The following is a 22,053-nucleotide window of genomic DNA, read 5'->3' on the forward strand; positions in this document are numbered from 1 at the left end:
GGGTGCGGTGTTTCCCATTGGAATCTCATGGATGATGGCTGTGGTGCAGCCGAAATCATCGTCATGATGGGAAAAAACATCCTGTTAACGTCCTGGTATCGCTCTAGCACCGCTTCCACTTGCTGAACCTGTTGTGGTGAGAGTTCCATTAGTTCAATCCGCACCTGCTTCAGGATTCAGCATCCATTCTTAAGATGATTAGGTGGTGGCTCAGAGGACACCGCTATGGCCACTGTCCAGGGATCCCCTTGTTTCACCGTCAATTGAACAGCCTCTGGTGGTATCAACTCTTCTGGCATACCTATTATCTGTGCTACTTCACAGTGGCTAACATCCGTGCAATAAGTTGCCCTGGAGGTAGTCGTTTCATTAGACCTGGCTCTATCTGGACTTCCACTCCTTCAAGAGGGGTACAGGTTCAGATGGGCAGAGTTAGCACAGTCTGATATGGTGGTAAAATGAAGTGGCAGCGGCCGGAATGACCACCTTCCCCAATGTTTTTCCTTCACTCACGTCTCTTGGGCCTGGGTCACCCGTATCAACTGTTGAAACACTTTTCTCTGGGTAGTGTAGGTGCTCCATCAATTCAGGAACACATCTGCTGACTGATTGACCAGGATGCTCCCCAATTCTTTCAACACGTCCATTCCTAGAGTCACAGTAGGGGCCATTGCCGGTTAACACGACTGCTTTCCGGCCCACATCTTTGCCGCACACAGTGATTTGCACCCAGACCACCCCTGCAATCGGGATGGGCAATTGATTGGCCGCCATCAATTTGATTACTGGGCCCCATTCAGGCCACATAGCTTCAGGAAAATGACATCTGAAATAAGTCTTGGGCATAGTGGTTACTTGAGAGCCAGTATCAAGTAAACAGCGGATGGTCCGACCTTCCATTTCAGCCCATGCGAAAGGACTCAGAGAAATTAAACTTGTGGGATTTCCTTTTCTCCTTCTTGACTGATAAAGCTCCGGGTGGCATCACCCAGCCACGGTGCCCACTAGTTTAACGGATGGCGGTTGCAGGATCTTCCCCGGCGTGCGCATCCTCGAGCATAATGTCCAATGTCTCCACATGTGAAACAGATCGGCTGTCTTTCTGTGTGGAGTTATCTCTTTTCCTGGTGAGACTCAGGATCAGTTCTGCCTCCGGAGGGGTCCAGGGTTATGGGAGGTTTGTCCTTAAGTCTTACCATTCTTCTTGCATGTCCTGGATTTCCTTCCACATTTCGCTTACCCAACTTGGTTCAGTTGCAAGTGGAGTGGATACCTCCCCATTCCGGACCTTCTCTGCTGGGGCTGTCACCCACTGCTATTTCTCACGTGTAGCCACCCCAACCTCCAGAAAAGACATAAGCAAATTAACCTGCAAATGCTCCCGCAGAGCCTGTTTAAGCAGCACATCTCTAACGCCTGCAACTAGCTGGTCTCTCAGAAATATATCAGGAGGTCCTACGCCTACATCATCCCACTTAGCGATTGCAGTGTGAATCTCCTGCAGCTTATTCATGTATTGGGTCACCGACTCCTCCTTCCTTTGGACATGACTAAACAAGCACATGCACAATTCCCTGACGTCCGTAGGGTCCCCATGAATTTCCTCTAAGTTTTGTAACACCTTGGTAAAGGTGTTTCGCTCATGCGGGGGGCTGGAATATGACAGAGCACCTCGCTTTCCCAACCAGGGCCATCATAGCAATCTCTGCCTGCATCGTGGAGGTCATGGGGTGCATCCTCAACATACACTTGACCCGGTCAGTCCAGTTCCATAGTAAAGTGTTGCTCCCTGTGAACTTCGGGAGTTTGCTCAGCATGGCTCCCAGTGGAAAACTGGCCCTTGGGGCACCCATGGCCGCCTGGTCTGTCTCTTTCAAAGCCCATGGACTGCATCCTGCCGACTACGCCAAGTGTGAGCAGGGTCAGGATGCAGTGACAGACAGGAGAAAGAGCAAGGGGTAACAATTTTTAACATTTTAATTTAACAGCGGGTTAACGCCTCGCAGGGAGATGAAGGGTTAAAAGAGGGACTAAACAGTCCAATTGTAAAGGATATGCAGAGATAATGAACAAGGTAACAGCTGTTCTTTTGTACACTTATCATGTCAGGAGTTCCTCAGACTGCAGAAACTACTTGGGGGTTAGTAGCACTGTCTTCTGGCAGCAGCGGTCGGTTTCCGGCACCTTCTGCTGAGCCCCTAGTCCATAAGCACATGTGGTCGGAGCAAACAAGGCCACAGCACTATCAGGATCCATAGTGAGTGGGCAGATATGTACTGGTAATGTCTGTCCAGTATCCGTTTGTCTCTATGCGGCACGTGTGCTGTACTCATGGTCATGAAGCGCTGAACACCTCGCTCTCTGTTAATCACCGGACACACTGCACTTCTCCCTCTGGAATCCCTGCTGGTGACTGCAGGAGTACACAGACGCGGGCAGGCGTAGTCCTGATGCTCAAGGGACTGAGCACTCCTCTCTCTGTGCTGCACGCTGTCTGTTCCCACCAAGACTGACTGCTTCCGCGTGCGCTGTGGCCGCGGCCCCTTAGCCAAGCCCCCGTTTCTGAGTGCAAAGGTCTATACGATCTCTTACTCTTTCCCCCAGACAACAGAGGAGACAGCCCCGACAGTTCCGGACCCGGCCGGTTCTCCTCCTTACACAGCCACATAAACCATACGATTAAACAGTTATAGGTCTCAGAAGTTTTTGTTAAGTTTTTTAATTTGAAACAAAGTGAAGCCTAAGAAGCTATGTAAATCTATATATATATATAAATATATATATATATATATATATATATAAATGAATGTATGTATGTGTGTGTATTACCAACCAATCACGAAGCATCTTTCATTTCACCAGAGCTGTTCAAAAGAAGCTGAGCTGTGATTGGTTGCTTTGAGCAACAGTTTTTCTTGCAACCAATCGCTAAGCATCTTTCATTTCACCAAAGCTGTTTAAAAGAAGCTGAGCTGTGATTGGTTGCTATGAGCAACAGTTTTCCCACTCGACAACACCTCAGCAGATACTAACATGGTGGGAGAAATCTAGCATCCCTGGGAACATAAGCTCCCAGCCATTGTCTGCCCACCCAGAAAGGAGCAGAAAGCATATGACAGAAATTAATCCCCCCTCCCATGTCCATATACACATCACACATACTCCATACTATAGGCATATCTTCCCTCTTAAACGGATCTTCGGTATGGAAGTTAGGGCAAATCCCTCAAAGCTCTGATTCTGACCAAAGGCTTCTATAAAAGGGATCATTGGTATGGAAGTCAGGGCAAATCCATCCAGCGCTTTGGTTTTGACTCCAGGCCTCTCTTAAAGGGATCCCCGGTGGAGAAGTTAGGACCGGTCCACTCAGCTCTGTGGTTCTGACCCCAGGGATCATTGGTATAGAAGTTAGGGCAAATCCACTGAGCTTTGGTTCTGACCCCAGGCCCCTCTTAAAGGGATCCCCTGTGTTAGGCATCAGGTTTCTGCAGCCTTTCTTAAAGGGATCTCTGGTATGGAAGTCAGGAGAAATCCATCCAGCGCTTTGGTTCTGAACCCAGGCCTCTCTTAAAGGGATCCCCAGTATGGAAGTCAGGGCAATTGCCTTCAAATCCTCTGGTACTGACCCCAGGCTCTCTTAAAGGGATCTCCTGTATGGAAGTTAGGGCAACTCCCTCAGCACTCTGATTCTGACCCCAGGATTCTACTAAATAGGTCATTGGTATGCAAGTCAGGGCAAATCCACTCTACAACCTGGTTTCTGATCCCAGGCCTTTCTTAAAGGATCCCTGGTATGGAAGTTAGGGCAATTCCACTCAGCTCTGTGGTTCTGACCCCAGGGTCCCTTAAAGGGATCATTGGTATGGAAGTTAGGGCAAACCCACTCTGCACTTTGGTTCTGAACCCAGGCCCCTCTTAAAGGGATCCCCTGTGTTCGGCATCAGGTTTCTGTAGCTGCACAGCAGAGATCCCGAGCCTTGCCTTCAGCAGTCTCCCATTCCTCTCTGGCCGCAGAGGAACCTCCTCAGCAGACTCATCAATCCCGGCGCTCTGCTCAGACCAGCTTTGTGGGTTTGGTTGCTGCTGCTGCCACCTCTGGTCCAGCTATAGCAACGTATGTTGGTCTGCAGTGAACAACTCCAGGGACTAAGTCCTCCTTTTGGTCCACTGAGCATGCATATGGGATGATCTCCCATTGGAGATCGGAGGTCACACACTCAGGTCCTTCTCCAGCTCAGATTGGACCACCAGGAAGGTCCCGGAAGGACGCTGCTATAAAAGGTTTGCATGGCCGCTAGGCCATGCGCTAGTATAGACTCTTATTGTATATTGTGTGAGTGATGATGGATGCATGTATTTGGTGATTGACTCATTATGACTCCCCTCCCTTGGATACGTATGGTATAGGGCTATAGAGTTAGAGTCAGCGCCTACTAGTGGCTTGGTCTGCGCCACGGTGCTTCCACATCTCAGCATCTCACTCAGCGCCATATGGTGCCATTTTGAACTGGGCACCTTCAGTACCGCATTAAGCGGCTGCATCCGCCAGTGTGACGCCTTGCGCAAGTCTAGCGCTTTCCTCCATTGTTTCGGGTGGTTAGTGGCATCCACCAGAGAGGTGCAGTTCGCACATAGTGCGTTTTAGTTATTTAATTTGTTTCTTCCTGGCACCACTGTTGCGGTGCCGAGCACTAGTGTGACTAGAAGGACTCTAACCCAGTGTCTCAGGGTTAGAGTCCTGTGTCTATACACCACTGCTCACACTGCCGAGTTCTGTGAACATAAACAGGCTGTGGCATTTGTGCTTGGTGGTCGGGCGGCTCTGTGAGGTAACAGAGTCCGCCTCTGTACACATTAGGTGGCGTTAACCCCATGTGTTCCTCTATTGTACCGCCATATAACGTCTGCCATTACTGAGCAGCAGTTAACATCTCTGCACGGTGGACCCCGGGCTGCGAATGCACTTAATTAACTTCTTTATTATTTGGTGCGTTCCACCAGCCCGTAACACCCGGTATGGAAGTGAGGGCAAATCCACTCTGTGCTTTGGTTCTGACACCAGGCTGATGAGATGATGTGGGATATTAGGGGTAGTAGTCCGGTGGCTTTGACAGAATGATGTGGGATATTAGGGCTAGTAGTCCGTAGCTCTGGCTGACGGGATAATGTGGGATATTATGGGTAGTTGTCTGGTAGCTCTGGCTGGCAGGATGATGTGGGATATTATGGGTAGTAGTCCGGTAGCTCTAGCTGACGGGATAATGTGGGATATTATAGTGAATGTGGCTATGCGGAGTGGGTGGGGCTATACACTCAGCTTTATATATACAGTTGTGGCCAAAAGTGTTGACACCCCTGCAGTTCTGTCAGATAATATTCAGTTTCCTCCTGAAAATGATTGCAAACACAAATTCTTTGGTATTATTATCTTCATTTAACTTGTCTTAAATGAAAAAACACAAAAGAGAATGAAGCAAAAAGCAAAACATTGATCATTTCACACAAAACTCCAAAAATGGGCCAGACAAAAGTATTGGCACCCTCAGCCTAATACTTGGTTGCACAACCTTTAGCCAAAATAACTGCGACCAACCGCTTCCGGTAACCATCAGTGAGTTTCTTACAATGCTCTGCTGGAATTTTAGACCATTCTTCTTTGGCAAACTGCTCCAGGTCCCTGAAATTTGAAGGGTGCCTTCTCCAAACTGCCATTTTTAGATCTCTCCACAGGTGTTCTATGGGATTCAGGTCTGGACTCATTGCTGGCCACATTAGAAGTCTCCAGTGCTTTCTCTCAAACCATTTTCTAGTGCTTTTTGAAGTGTGTTTTGGGTCATTGTCCTACTGGAAGACCCATGACCTCTGAGGGAGAACCAGCTTTCTCACACTGGGCCCTACATTATGCTGCAAAATTTGTTGGTAGTCTTCAGACTTGATAATGCCATGCACACGGTCAAGCAGTCCAGTGCCAGAGGCAGCAAAGCAACCCCAAAACATCAGGGAACCTCCGCCATGTTTGACTGTAGGGACCATGTTCTTTTCTTTGAATTCCTCTTTTTTTCTCCTGTAAACTCTATGTTGATGCCTTTGCCCAAAAAGATCTACTTTTGTCTCATCTGACCAGAGAACATTCTTCCAAAACGTTTTAGGCTTTTTCAGGTAAGTTTTGGCAAATTCCAGCCTGGCTTTTTTATGTCTCGGGGTAAGAAGTGGGGTCTTCCTGGGTCTCCTACCATACAGTCCCTTTTCATTCAGATGCCGACGGATAGTACGGGTTGACACTGTTGTACCCTCGGACTGCAGGACAGCTTGAACTTGTTTGGATGTTAGTCGAGGTTCTTTATCCAACATCCGCACAATCTTGCGTTGAAATCTCTTGTCAATTTTTCTTTCCCGTTCACATCTAGGGAGGTTAGCCACAATGCCATGGGCTTTAAACTTCTTGATGACACTGCGCACGGTAGACACAGGAACATTCAGGTCTTTGGAGATGGACTTGTAGCCTTGAGATTGCTCATGCTTCCTCACAATTTGGTTTCTCAAGTCCTCAGACAGTTCTTTGGTCTTCTTTCTTTTCTCCATGCTCAATGTGGTACACACAAGGACACAGGACAGAGGTTGAGTCATTTTTAATCCATGTCAACTGGCTGCAAGTGTGATTTAGTTATTGCCAACACCTGTTAGGTGCCACAGGTAAGTTACAGGTGCTGTTAATTACACAATTAGAGAAGCATCACATGATTTTTCGAACAGTGCCAATACTTTTGTCCGCCCTCTTTTTTATGTTTGGTGTGGAGTTATATCCAATTTGGCTTTAGGACAATTCTTTTTGTGTTTTCTTATTTAAGACAAATTAAATGAAGATAAAAATAACAAAGAATTTGTGTTTGCAATCATTTTCAGGAAGAAACTGAGTATTATCTGACAGAATTGCAGGGGTGTCAATACTTTTGGCCACAACTGTATATAGATATAATCATTATAATTTGTTATAACGAACCGTAGTTAATTACTATGCCCGGGCTTCGCCGGGCTCTTCGGCTAGTTTGGTATAATTGTAAACTCAATGGCCATCTCAGTAAGGTGTTAAAAGTTCAGATCTGTGTTATGTTACCTACAAACGAACAAGGAATTCTTGCTTATAAGGTTTTGTTTGCTAACAACTTCTTTCGATCTATTCATCTCCTAGACTTCTGCTGTAGTATTAATGAACAGCAGCAGATGACTAAAGATAGGAAAGATTTGTACTGAAGTATTAAGCCCGGGGAAATGTAAGCTACAACTTTACTGTAACAATCTAGAACCATATATTCTAAAGAATGAACCACATCATTCTTCTTTTGTAGAAAATATTTGTTTCTTTCACATATTTCAAATTTGAAGGGTAACAGGTACAAAGACTGAATTAATGTGAACTTCATGAATTGAGGGATTTGTTCACCTGTACACTTCCACTTACTCATTTTGAAAGGACAGAACCTGCAGAGAATGGCACCAAACTGTGAGGAGACATTTTGTAGGCATTGTCAGCCTTTTATCTTGTCTTCTGACTTATGGAATTGGAGCCACATGCCCAGTGTTTGCATTGCCTGTTTGAATATACACACAGTATCTGTTAGCCTCTCCCTCCTTTAAAAGTCTGTATGCCTTAGAGCTGATTGCTCCTACAAAAGTCATATTAAGGTACTGTCACACTTAGCGATGCACCAGCGATCCCGACCAGCGATATGACGCGGTCAGGATCGCTGGTGCATCGCTAAGTGGTCGCTAGAGAGCTGCCACACAGGCAGATCTCACCAGCGACATCGCTGGGGACGGGGGTCGCTACTTACCTGTCACATTAGGCGATCGTGACATCCTCCCGCCCGGCTCCACGCTGGTCACTCGTCTCTCCACAGGATGCGCCGCAGGAAGCTGACGACGAGAGACAGTCCTGGACGTCCTCGCGCGATCAGCGATAACCAGCAGGGGAGTGGTCGGAGGTAAGTATCAGACACAGCGATATTGCTAGCAATATCGCTATAACGTCACAAGTTATAGCGATATTGCTAGCGATATCGCTAAGTGTGACAGTACCTTAAGACACAAAGCCATTTCTAATCCAATAAGTTATTATAGCTTCAAAATTGGTGTCTTAACAAAATGTAATAACACATTCTGCTGCGTTGTGAAATAGCATCATGTCATAGAGCAATGTCATTTGTCATAGTTATGTTAAATCCCTAACTTCAGTCCCTACTTATATTGTTAGGAAGGGGTTAATATATTGAAAACAGGTAAAGAAAATCTATGTAGGGTGATATAGAAACAAAATAGCAATTCAACTATTGTGGGGGGGGGATTTTTGTTTATACGGCGTTTAGAGTTTGGCAAAAAATGACCTTGTAAAATTTGTTTGTCTCACCATTTTCCAGACACATGTTTTTATATTTTCAATTGACAATCAAATATATACAAAAAGTGAAAAAGGAGTAAACCCTATGGGTAAGTTAGGAATCCCCAAAGAGCATTGATAGGGGGGTATATCAACATGTTAAGTGCATGTTGAACAATAGTACAATAGTAACAATAGTACTGAAGGACCATCTTAACCCTAGAAAGAAATAGCCAGGATTGTTACCAAAGAGTAAAGAGAAATCCCCAAAGTGCATTTCATGTGTTCAACTTGCTTTCCCAAGGGGAATAACCATTATGGTATCTGCCAGGACCTTTATGTATCAGTGATAATGGTCACGTGATCCACAGCCATTTAATGGGATCGGCATGGGCCAAGTTTGCACACCACGACGCTCGCGTCATACCAAGTCATTGTGCCCAAGGTGACAAACCACCTTGCTTCATGTTAAGCCAAAAGTTTTTACCATTTCCCTTCATTGATTCCAGTTTGAATAGATACAGTGCTGTGCAAATTAATTGGGACAAACCATTTTTTTTAAGTAAAATCGTAAGTTGGTTACCAGTCAGTGATTCAAACCAGTTGTAACTGCTTTGAACAGGTGTGAGTGCCAAAATCGGTGAAGCTTTAGCGATATTGCTAGCGTTATCGCTATTTGTAAAACCCCTTAAGTCTTGAGTTTCAGCCAATGTCTGGCAAGAATTAATCTCATATTCATGCACTCATGGTTGTACGTAGAAATAAAACATCATCATGTTTAGGTTACCTAATGTATTGGTATAGCAATTGGTCTTGTGGGGTGGCCTTTGCCCTGTTATACTCATTTTTTTTATGCACCTACGAGTGTATCCCCTATGTTCAAACCTGGTCCTAAGATCACTAGCTTGCATCTCAAATTTATCCTCTGATGAACAAATCGGCCACACCTGGAGGAATTGTCCAACCAGAACAATACTAATAGTGGCAGAATTATGAGCAGATGTTGCATGTATCAGAGAATTGACATGCAATATGTAGATTTCCTATAGACATCAGTCTGTATAAAGGAATAATCATTAACTTCATGATTAATGTCCAGAAAGTAAATTCTCTGGAAATCATGCTTATAGGTTTGTATAATGTGAAAAGGGTTGGTATCAAATTGACTCATGAACATATCAAGCTGCTGGATTGCTGTCTCCTGCCACAAAAAAATAAGTAATCTATATAACTGAGCCAGGACAGCAGATAGTCAATATACTCTGTGCTGCCATCGCCAAAGATAGTCCTCTCCTATGCTCCTAAAATGAGATTCAGATATCAAAGAAATAATTTTCGGATTAACCGTGCGCTGCTAGACAAAACGACTCCTTTCCAGATTGTGTACTTGTATACTTTTATTTTCCCAACGCGTTTCGAAGTTTCAAACTTCTTCCTCAGGGGATGATATATCATCCCCTGAGGAAGAAGTTTGAAACTTCGAAACGCGTTGGGAAAATAAAAGTATACAAGTACACAATCTGGAAAGGAGTCGTTTTGTCTAGCAGTGCACAGTTAATCCGAAAATTATTTCTTTGATATCTGATGATTTATGGTCACGGAGTGGCCATTTGGATGTGCAGCAGCTTTGACTTCTATTCCTTTATGCCTCCAACTCTCCTGCTAATGGTGAGTATAATAGCTTGAACTATATCTCTTTTACCTGGGTAAGACCCTATTGCGCTCTTTCTCTTTTAGTTTTAACCACCTAAAATGAGATTGGCATATGAAGGTGCGCAGGTGTGGCGCCCCTGAGGGTTCAGTCACCACAGAGGTACTGCATCTCATCCAGACGTGTGGTACCCCACTCTCAGGTACGGAGGGAGCACCACCCAGGACTCTAACAACTGCACCCAACACAGACTATTGCAGCAGGGCACCCTGGATGTACCCTAAGGGAGGATTGTCTCATCCCAGGCTGGGTAGTAAAGGGTGTTGAGGGAGTGGGTGAAGAAGGTAGGAGAAGGGGAGGAGTTTAGAGAGCAGGAAGAACAGTCCAGAGAGAGTAAGAGGGGAACGTCTGAGGGAAGGAAAGTGGAGAGATGTGCTGTGAGGTAGCTCCCTGTCAGAAGGAGCTGCAGAGAGAGAAATAGATTGCAGGAAGTTCCCAGAAGAATGAAGGGGTCCTTGGGGCACGGGAAGTGTGGAAGCCACCCGTGGGGCCCGTATCCAGAAGTGGAGGGACCAGGTCACAGTGGGGTACCGGCCCCCGAGACTAGTGGAGAATCACCAGACTCACCTAGCAAGCCGGAGGCAGGGGCACCTCTAGGTGCTTCAGCCACAGCCAGTTGATTAGCTGAAAAGGCAGCCATATAGGAGCAAGGGGACGTCACCCGACAAGGTCCCCGGCTGCTGGCTCTGGACACTGACTGTGAGGTGTTGGGCAGGAAGGGAGGAAAACCAGCACAGTAAGAGGAACATGCAGAAAGGAGTCCTGGAAAGGTGCATCCCAATCTACCTGGGAGTTTTCTGGACCCGCACCTGGAGGACACAGTGCCAAGCGGGCATCTGTGCACACCAGAACTGTGAGTAAAACTTTGGAAACTGCACCCAGCTGTGTCCTCTGGTCATTCCTGCATCACCTGCCCTGCACCACATTTACCATCCTCACCTTTAACATCTGCATCCAAACTGCCCTGGAATACAGCTCTGCCTGTGGCGAGCTCAACCATCTCTGCTGCCCTGTCACCATCCCAGAGAATCTACATATCAGCGTCAGTCCCCTGACCGAATACCACAGGTGGCGTTATGAACATATTATTATAAATTTTATAAACTTTATTATCTTGTAAATATCCCTTTACTTGGATGCCCAGGGCCACGGACCAAGTTACCGCTGTCGTGACACATCCCCTTTATGAAGTGGCCTGGTACCAAATATCCCCACTGCCCTGGCGGGCGATCCACAGGCAGCGCTCATGGCCATGCCGTGCTTCTGCAGATAAAATGAATCTTTAAAGACAAAGCAGTTATGGGTGAATATAAAATGCAGTAGCTCGAGAATAATCTATCATGTATGTATGTCCAGGTTGCTATTCCCCATGATGAGGCAGACCGCATCCAAACCATCCTGATGATTGAAGCTATTCGTTCATCCCTAATGCAGATATAAAGAGATTCAACGTCAGCTGTTACTAACTATCTTGGCTTCCAGAGGGATCTTAGGGAACCTGACAGTGAGTCCGTTAAGTAGTTTTTCTTATTTATGCTACCCTAAACATATTCCCTAATAAGGATTATCTAAAGTTGATCCGAGAAGGTGGCCACCTGCTTGGAGGATAGCTTAGTATATGTGTTTGTATCTTTTAGTTGGTGAAAAACGTCTCGCTCATATTTACTAGTAGGCCAAACAACAATGTCCCCCCCTTTGTATACTACATCCTGATCTGACTGTAGTTGAACAAAAGCAATCATCTATTGGTGAGTCAACTTGTGATACTGTATCTATTGTTTAGATCAGTGTTCCCCAACTCCGGTCCTCAAGAGCCACTAACGGGTCATGTTTTCAGGATTTCCTCAGTTTTGCACAGGTGTCTGAATTCTTGCCTGTCCAGGTGATGAAATTATCACCTGTGCAATACTAAGGAAATCCTGAAAACATGACCTTTTGATGGCTCTTGAGGACTGGAGTTGGGGAAAACTGGTTTAGATAGTTGTTAGAATGATTTCGATCTAGTAAATCTATTAAATATTTCAACTGCCGGGCATAGGGACAGAGGGGGGAACCTTGTCGACTTTGGCATATTAGATTGTGGAAACATACCTTGGTTTTCCGATGTTTGTTCAAATCCTCCAAAACCAGTAGAGCTTTCCTCTCTGCATCACTCTGAAACTCATGTAATGGTGAATTCTTACTGTGCAACTTTTTCAAAATGAGCTTGAATGAGAATATATGAAGATCCTTTAGGTAATTAGTAGGAGAAAAAGTCAATCCCTTACCTAAAACCTGATGCTGTACCTTTGTAAACACATGATATGACAAATGTGTTACCTTTAACACTCCTAGGGACTTGTTCTCTAATTGTTTCCCCAAAGGTCACTTTTTCTTGATGGCCTGTCTGGTCTTAATTCTCTTTACGGATTAGGTGCCCCCGGTCTTCCCCATCACGAGAATTTCTATATATAGATTGTAATTCTTCATATTAGGTGAGTGATCTGATTGAACATGATCTAGAACGTGATGCAGAATTGGTTCTGAAAAAGGAGCATAACGGATCACTGGTATTTCTCCAATTGTAGACTCTGTTGGACTGTTACTCATTCAAATCCCTCTGAAATTTCTTGGATTTCACCATCTAATTCTGTAACACATTTTTGAAGCTCCTGATCGATCTCCTCTTTAAATCTTTTCAGAACAACCCCAGACATTTTCGTTTTCAATATAGATTGTAAACTTTAGATTTCAATTTCCATCTCTGTTAGGTAGTTGTGATTGAGATCCCTCAGAAGTTCCATATACCCATTTGAGCGCACATTAGATAGCTCTACTCATCTGGTTTTAAATACATGGTCATCAATCATTAATGATGGGAATACCTGAACCCTGAACAACCTGAACCTAATCCCTTTTGTACAGTGGGAACAGAAAGTATTCAAACCATGAGATTTACGGCCGTCCAGTGTGTGTGTGTGTGGGGGGGGCGAAACGTACTATTGTTTAACATGCACTTATGTTGATATATTCTGACCACCACATCATTACTGTTGGGGGATTTCTGAGTTACTCATAGGGTTTATTCCTTTTTCACTTTTTGTATACATTTCATTGCCGTCAGCGATTGTTATCTGTCTACCATGTGTAAGGGGAGGCCAGGACTGTAGTCATGGTCAGAGACACTGAAGCATCTGTGTACCGACCTTCCCTCACAGAAAACTATATTCCACTTCTCAGCGTACCTGCGTCTCCAGCTTCAGATCCCCCTGGGCACTTCCCAGGCAGCGACGGCCCCTCTTCCACGTGACCCCCAGTAATGGAGACACAGTCCAGGATAACTTGAACATTCTCTTTACTTAGAACTTCACACATTACATCCACAGTTGGTACATCATGAAATTCACTTGTTTCCTCATCTTTCCCTACTTTGCTGACGCTTCTGTGTGGCACACGTCCGGACCAGACCATCTTAAACTGCTCCCCAGATCCTTCCTGGCCTAATCTCACCAAGATGACAATTTATTCTGCCTGTGTCACCCCAGACTTGAAATCCAGCCACCCGATTTGGTTGCCTCTGGAAAAGCATCCAACCCATCTGCACCGCTCTCATCAAAACTCCAACTTCCTTCAACTCCTCACTCCAATTGAATCCTGCCCTAAAGGCGTCCACCCAGGCTATGAGTCACCACATCTTCCTTCTCCTTTACTGGCCTACTGCAATGATGCATAGTGGCCATGGATAATGTGGGCTGCAGCTATTTAACGTTGCATGGGTGCCGACCGTCCGGGGCCTACAGCCCATGTGGACACCTTGGGCACCCTGGCCCCATCTGAGCTAACTTTCTTTCTTCCCTATCCTTAACTCCAGGAAGCACCTTCTACACTTAACCCTCTATACACTAACTATAGCCTATTCTAACTGTGCACACTAGTATGCCCCCATCTAGTGGCCCACAAAGAAACTACGCTTACCCTTGTCTAAGAGAACTAAAATACTAAGGTGCCCCCTCTAATGTCTGAAGGGTACACTTCACTTTCCCTGTACTGTACTGTACATGAGCGATAGTAAACATTATTACATTATATTACATTAAAGGACCACCGCATAATATACATAGTTCTACAGAGAATGGTAACATGTATGAATGTGGCAGTACCATAAATGTGAGCGGTAGTACATATTGATATGTAGCAGTGCCACAAATATTAACATAGACATTACTCTGAGGCGCGCTGGCCCTGAAATCTGTCCAATCCAGCATTTGGCTGCGTGTTGGTTTTATGTCAACTGGGTAGCTGACCATGGATGAAGCAGCAGGAAGGGGTGTTCCTCACAAACCCCATTTTCGGAACCTAGTAAATGAAAAAGTTACCCTGCTTCTCGATGGCTTAGAATGGGCTGCAGATCAGCTTATCCTCACATTCCATTTACTCTGTTGTACTGCTCCTTTCAAGAGATGGCCCAGCTCCCTAGATATAAAATATATGTAATATATAAAATAGATAAAAAAATTATTTGGGTTTCAGACATTAGAGACACAAAGAACATTTTTTTCCACAAATTTAATTTTTTTTTTCACCAGTAAAAGAACAAAAAACTTTGAAATTGCCAAATTCATATTAACCTGAATAATAATGCGTGGTCATTTCAAAATGAATGCCATAAAAACAAAACACATAAAACTTTGGCAGAATTACAGTGTTAATTTCTTTAAATCTGCCATGAGCTATGAAGTATCCTGCGCTGCTGGCCAAATGACACGCCACAATGGCATATGGAATGTTGGTTTATTGTCAATACGTTTCAGAGTCACTCCGACTTTAGGACAACCACAAATGAAGGCACTGATTAACATCCATGCAGTTAAATACATGATCAGGAACAAAGCTCAGGGTATGTGCACACGGTGCAGATTCTGCTGCGGATCCGCAGCGTTTCTGCAGCTGCGGGTCTGCAGCAGATTTAGGTGCGTTGTACAGTACCATTGTTTTCAATGGTAAACTGGAAAACGCAGTACACATGCTGCGGATTTTTCCGCGCGGTTTTGCTGCGGTTTACAATCCGCAGCATGTCAATTCTTTAGTGCAGAAACGCTGCAGTTTCACACCTCATCCATTATGAGGTGTAAAACAGCAGATAAAAAGTCCAGCGGATTTATCTGCGGTTTTTGCTACAAAATCCGCAGAGCCAAAAAAACTCCGTGTGCACATAGCATCATACATCAGAAGGGATATCTCAAATGGAGCACGTAATATTTTATTAATATAAAGTTGATAAAAGAATAAATATTAAACATTTAAAAGTTATAAAAGGAAAAAAATGTTTAAGTGTGAATTTATTACAAATGTCTCTTGTGAGAATTGAACCTCTTCTATTGACGATCCCAGTCCCAACAAAAGATATTTTAAATAAACTCACATGGACACATTTTTTCTTTCTTTTTATATCTTTATATATTTAAAATCCCCTTCTGACGTATGAACTTTGCCACTGATCACATGAAACTGTAAATACCCCTCCCCTCTTTCCTTGGTGCCTTTTTATTTTTAAAATCTTTTTTCATGTATTTAACTGTATGGATGTTATTCACAGCCAACACTTGTGGTTGTGGTGAAGAAGGAGGCGGATTTACTGTGAAACACGTTGACAATAAACCAACATCGCAGTTTGTCATTTCTCCAGCAGTGCATGCTACTTCCATCGCCGGTGGGAAATTTCATATACAATTCTCTTACAGCTGCTGCAGCTGTAATCTATGCATTTTCAGTGGTTGTGTCTTACACAAACTCTTTAAGCTGAGCATAATTATCTATTAATCCATATTTAAAAATTGTGCTTTATCTAGGGGGTTTTTTGGAGGCATTTTACTGCACTTGGATTGTTTTTAAATTTCAGAACATTGCGTAAATGGTAAAATCAATGGGGTAATTAAAAGCTGTAACTTATCTCACAAAAAGCAAGCCATCAAAAAGCTCTGTCAACTGAAAAATATTGCTCTGGAACAAAAGGTGGAAAAACATACATGCAAAAATGAAAAATTTCCAGATCTTTAAGGGGTTAATAAATGTTTAATTGGTGAGGCTTCTACCAATCTAACATTTGTTATCAGTGTAGTGGGACTATAGAAAACCCCCGTCAGCATTATCATGGCTGGTTATCAAGAAGAGGGGGGCCTATGCCATTTTTTAAAAATGGGGTCCCCCACATTTTTTTACAACCAGGCAAGGTAAAGCAGACAGCAGGGGGCTGGTATTCTCCAACTGGGAAGGGGCCATGGATATTTGCCCTCCCCAGCCTTAAAATAGCAGCTCTCTGATCAGGAGTAACGATCTTACCACTTATCAGAGCTGCCAGTGTTTCACACGCTGTCACAGAGATGACAGAGTGGGAAACAGCCGATGTTTGGGGTGCCAAACCCGAACAGTAACATGGACTTCCTGGAGAAGTCTTTGTTCGGCGTCCGTGCATGGACACTAGGTGTTCAGTATGGACCCCAAACTTTACTGTTCGGGTTCGACCATGAACATCTGGCATTACTTGTTTACGTTCTTTGTCAGCAATGGCTGAGTATAAAAATAGATAATCTACTGAATAATTTAGCTTGATATGATCTATTGAATTTTTTTGCCACTAGCAAAAATGATTATCATTTGACCATTACCAAATGATCAGTGGATGATCAGTGCATGGAAAGTCAACTGTTCTTTAAATAGATATTTCTATTCTTCATGCATGTGGGAATCCCCTCTTTTCTCTTGAGACTCTAATTTGATTTATTGTCTCTGACAGTGATAGTAAGGGCTGCATGTTGTGGACAATCAGCTAAATATGACTCCAAATCTGATGTCACTTTATTGACAGATGCAGACAGAAGGATTTCAATACATAATCTGTCACAACTATAGTCCTTCAATGTCCGTTAGTTCTACAAGCAATATTTGGCCAGAAGTTTTGCTATTGTCAATGAAGAGCACTACACTAAATTATACTGCATTTAGTCTTGAACAGTTTTGATCTGTTCTTCCATCCATGGGTACAATGTGTATGGACATCGTAAATTCAGTTTAAAAATCTATGCAAAAAAATTTCTTCTGCAAAAACTAGAAAAAAACGTCTGCTGTGGTGTGACAAAACCTTATGCTGTGCTTGACATCTCACACTTGCTACGTAATGATATTAGTGAACACAGATCTATGGCTAGTTGTAAAGAACTTTTTCACGATATACTGTACCTCCATTAGGCTAGAATTGCCATTTCTTAACCCAGACCAGAAACTAGAAGTTTACATGTGCTTTTTTCAAAACTAAACAGTTACTGTACCTCCAGGATGGTCACAGTGCAGCTGAGCACACATGGGCACATGTGGCTCTGTGAACTGTTCAAGGGTTAATTGGATAGAAGCTTTTCATTTAGATAATGGTTGTTCTCACTTAGGAGCAAAATCTCAGCAGATGTGATAGAAACAGAAAAGTCATTGCTGCTGAGAGGTGTAAGAAGCAAACAGCCGCCTTGTGCACCACCTAACATCCTGCCTATAGACTTTCTTCTCTCCAAGTATCTGATTTACTACTGCAAACATTATTTTTAAGACACACTTCTGGATAAAAGGTAGGTTGTTAAATGGCTATATAAATATGTGCGACACTCAACACAGGTGTCATTCAGTACAAATGTGCATTCAACGAAAGATCACTTCAAATTCTGAAGCAATCTGCCTCCTATGCATGACCACATTATTATCACACACTTCTGCCAGTTGTCTGGTGGCACTACATTGCGCAGATCATAAGTAATTTCAGGGGTCAATGCACTATTATGTCATTTATAGCATATGGAGACATGATAGTTTCACATTAAATGGGTTTTCCAGTTATTTGAAGTTATCACCATTGGAGAGATAATAACGTCTACATAGATTGCCTAAGCAAGGAACAGATGCACCACCTTTGACTAGAGTGTCAGTGGACTTGCTTGTCCAACTTTACACTCATTCACAATAGGACTGATGGAAAAAGATGAATGAAACACTAAGTTTTCTACTGTAGCCCACTACAGAATAAATAGAGCAGTAGAAAGCTGGAAAGGTAACATAGTAACATAGTTACTAAGGTTGAAGGAAGACTTTAAGTCCATCTAGTTCAACCCATATGCTATCCTAACTTGCCCTAACATGTTGATCCAGAGGAAGGCAAAAAAAACCCATGTGGCAAACAGTAAGCTTCACATTGGAGAAAAAAATTCCTTCTCGACTCCACATACGGCAATCAGACTAGCTCCCTGGATCAACGCAATATTAAGGAAACTAGTGTATATACCCTGTAATATTATACTTTTCAAGAAAGGCATCCAGTCCCTTCTTAAATTTTATTAGGGAATCACTTATTGCAACATCATATGGCAGAGAGTTCCATAGTCTCACTGCTCTTACAGTAAAGAATCCGTGTCTGTGAGTATGCTTAAACCTTCTTTCCTCCAGATGTAGAGGATGTCCCCTTGTCCCCATCACAGGTCTAAGAGTAAAAAGATCGTTAGAAAGGTCTTTGTACTGTCCCCGCATATATTTATACATTTTAATAAGATCACCCCTAAGCCTTAGTTTTTCCAAACTAATTAACCCCAAGTGTAATAACCTGTCTTGGTTTGGCAGGCCCCCTAGTTCCCTAATAACCTTGGTCGCTCTTCTCTGCACCCGCTCCAGTTCAGCTATGTCTTTCTTATACACCGGATACCAGAACTGTACACAGTATTCTAAGTTTGGTCGCACTAGTGACTTATATACAGGTAAATTTATGTTCTCCTCATGAGCATCTATGCCTCTTTTAATGCATCCCATTATTTTATTTGCCTTTGCAGCAGCTGCCTGACACTGGCCACTAAATGTGAGCTTGTCGTCCACCCATACACCCAGGTCTTTTTCAGTGACAGTTTTACCCAGTGTTATACAATTAAGCACATAGTTATAAATCTTGTTCGCTCTACCCAAGTGCATGACCTTACATTTGTCCCCATTAAAGCTCATTTGCCATTTATCAGCCCAAGCTTCTAGTTTACATAAATCCTCCTGTAATATAAAATTGTCCTCCTCTGTATTGATTACCCTGCAGAGTTTAGTGTCATGCAGATATTGAAATTCTACTCTCTATGCCCCCTACAAGGTCATTAATAAATGTTAAAAAAAGCGGGCCCAAAACTGACCCCTGTGGTACCCCACTGCTAACCGTGACCCAGTCCGAGTGTGCTCCATTAATAACCACCCTTTGTTTCCTATCCCTGAGCCAGCTCTTAACCCACCTACACATATTTTCCCCTATCCCCATTGTTCTCATTTTATGTATCAACCTTTTGTGTGGCACCGTATCAAAAGCTTTTGAAAAGTCCATGTACACCAGGTCCACTGCATTCCCTTGGTCCAGTCCTGAACTTACCTCTTCATAAAAGCTTATCAGATTAGTCTGACAGGAATGGTCCCTTGTAAACCCATGTTGATTTTGGGTCATGAGGTTATTCTTCTCCAGATACTCCAGTATAGTATCTCTTAGAAAACCCTCCAGGATTTTATCCACAGTTGAAGTTAAACTTACTGGCCTATAATTTCCAAGTTCAGTTTTTGTCCCCTTTTTGAATATTGGCACCACATTTGCCATACGCCAGTCCTGTGGTACAGACCCTGTTATTATGGAATCTTTAAAGATTAAAAATAATGGTCTATCTATGACTGTGCTTAATTCCTGCAGTACTCGGGGGTGTATCCCATCCGGGCCCGGGGATTTGTCAATTTCAGTGATTTTTAGACGCCGCCGTACTTCCTGCTGGGTTAAGCAGGTGACATTTAATGGAGAATTTTTATCCCTGATAATTTTATATTACTGGAATAACCCTTTGTGTGCCTGCTTGTATTCACTTTATTTAACTAAAAAGCCAAAGAGTACTAACAGCATAGCTCACCAACTGTTCCATTCTGGCTTACCTAGAATAACCTTTAAATTGTACACTGTAAAATGATCATCCTAACCATAACTTCTATGTTCAGAGTTAATTCCCTTTGTATGTTTTTAGCAGTGTGACCTGATGTCCAGTGTTAGCAAGGCTTGCTCCCTGACCAAATTACAGTACCTTGTATACTTAGAAGATTACTTGCTGTCTTTACCAAAAATAAAATACAGCTGTATTTGCACCCCAAAATTACCATTAGAAGAGAATGTTTACTGTTTCCGCATGTTTAATTTAAAGCGTATTAAAATGCACATAATTGTTAGCGAAGATATTATGACCCACAACTGCATTTTACCCTTAAGGGTGGTTGTTGATGAACATGTGAACATGACACAAATTGTTCAAGACCACTGAACCATGTAGAATCTAGAAAAATCATGCAATAAGTGACATTGTAAATTACATGTCACATGACATTCATGGTCCTCGGTGCTGATAAGATTCTATCTAGATAGGAGGGGAAAGAGAGAAGAGAAGGGGGAGCGCTGTCTGTAGCCCATCCATCCTCCCATCTACATAGAATTTTATCTGTAGCAACAACCATCTCCTAATTCAGTAATGGAAAAGTTGGTCTTGAATGAATACAGATTTTAGCTCAGAACTGAGAACTTTCATGACTGATCAATTCTGGTAGAGAAAGAAGAGAGCTCTCTCTTAGTATCAGCAAGAAAGAGGAACTTGAGTGTAATTCATAACTACAAGTACTTCAGATTAGCGCTAGTAAGGAGACGTTCAGAAAAGGCACATTTGGAAGGGAGAGCTGGAAGGGTGTGCTCCATCTGCCTGGGAGTTGGCTGAGCCCCTGACCTGGAGGACACAGCACTGAAGCGGGCACCTGTCTATGCCAGAAATTTGAGTAAAGCTTTGGAACTACATTCAGCTGTGTCTCTGCCTTCTTCCTGCATCAACCTACTTAGCACTGCTACATCTCTGTGCCCAACACTACACCATCTACCTCAACATCTACTACCGCTGCCCTAGGACTATAGCTCTGCCTGTGGAGAGCTATTACACCTCTGCTGCATCCCACCCTCTGTCCCAGAGGATCTGCACTGCAGCGCTGGTCACCTCTGACCAGATTCCACAGGTGGCATCACAAACTTATCCATACATAAACTCTATTCATTCCACCTTTCCTTACATGGACACCCAGGGCCACGGACTGGCTTACTGCCACTGCGATACTTCCCCTTTAAGACAGCGGCCCGGTACCGAGTAAGTGAGAGAACCCCACTTGCCCTGGGGGTGATCCAGAAGCAGTGGAACCATTTGCCGTCGTCCGAGGAGAACGTGGATGGGCGTGACTAGGTGAACACCTGGCTCTTCACTAGAGCCTCTGATTGTGGAGTTAGGCTTCGCTCCCAATGAACACCAGGTGCTGCTACAGGACAGACATCAATCCCAGTCACCGCCATGTGCTGGTTTTTCAACTTTTTCAATTCCCATAAATTTAACAATGGAAAATCTCCACTGTTAGATAGGGCCTCTTTAATAGTGAGGGGTAATTTTAGGGCTTAAAACGGATAAGCCCCCTTCCCTCCCTTCTCCACTGTTCCTCCCAGGGCTGCCACTAGGAATTTCAGGGCCCCATACTGGCGATATTTTAGGGACCCCCATGAGACTCTGCCCAGGCTCCATCCCTTTTACTGTCCACAGCCCCTCCGCTCTCTCTTGGAAAAACTCCACTTCTCACCACACATTAATAGTTCCCATCACCAGATCACACATATAGCCAGCAGCTCTTGTTTTAGCTAAAAGTAGTGTTGAGCATTCCGATACCGCAAGTATCGGGTATCGGCCGATATTAGCGGTATCGGAATTCCGATACTTAATTCCGATACTTTTGTCATATCGGATTCCGGAATCGGAATCGGAATAGGAAGTTCCCATCATGCTATGAGCCTGCTTGCTTTGATTAAGCCAATGGGAATCCTCCGAAGTGTGGGCACATCCTGTTAGGCATGTAGGCATGTTAACTATTGGCATGGCTG

Source organism: Dendrobates tinctorius, unplaced genomic scaffold (genome assembly GCF_039654945.1).
Source record: "Dendrobates tinctorius isolate UK_male_01 unplaced genomic scaffold, ASM3965494v1 ptg000293l, whole genome shotgun sequence".
NCBI classification, from domain to species: domain Eukaryota; kingdom Metazoa; phylum Chordata; class Amphibia; order Anura; family Dendrobatidae; genus Dendrobates; species Dendrobates tinctorius.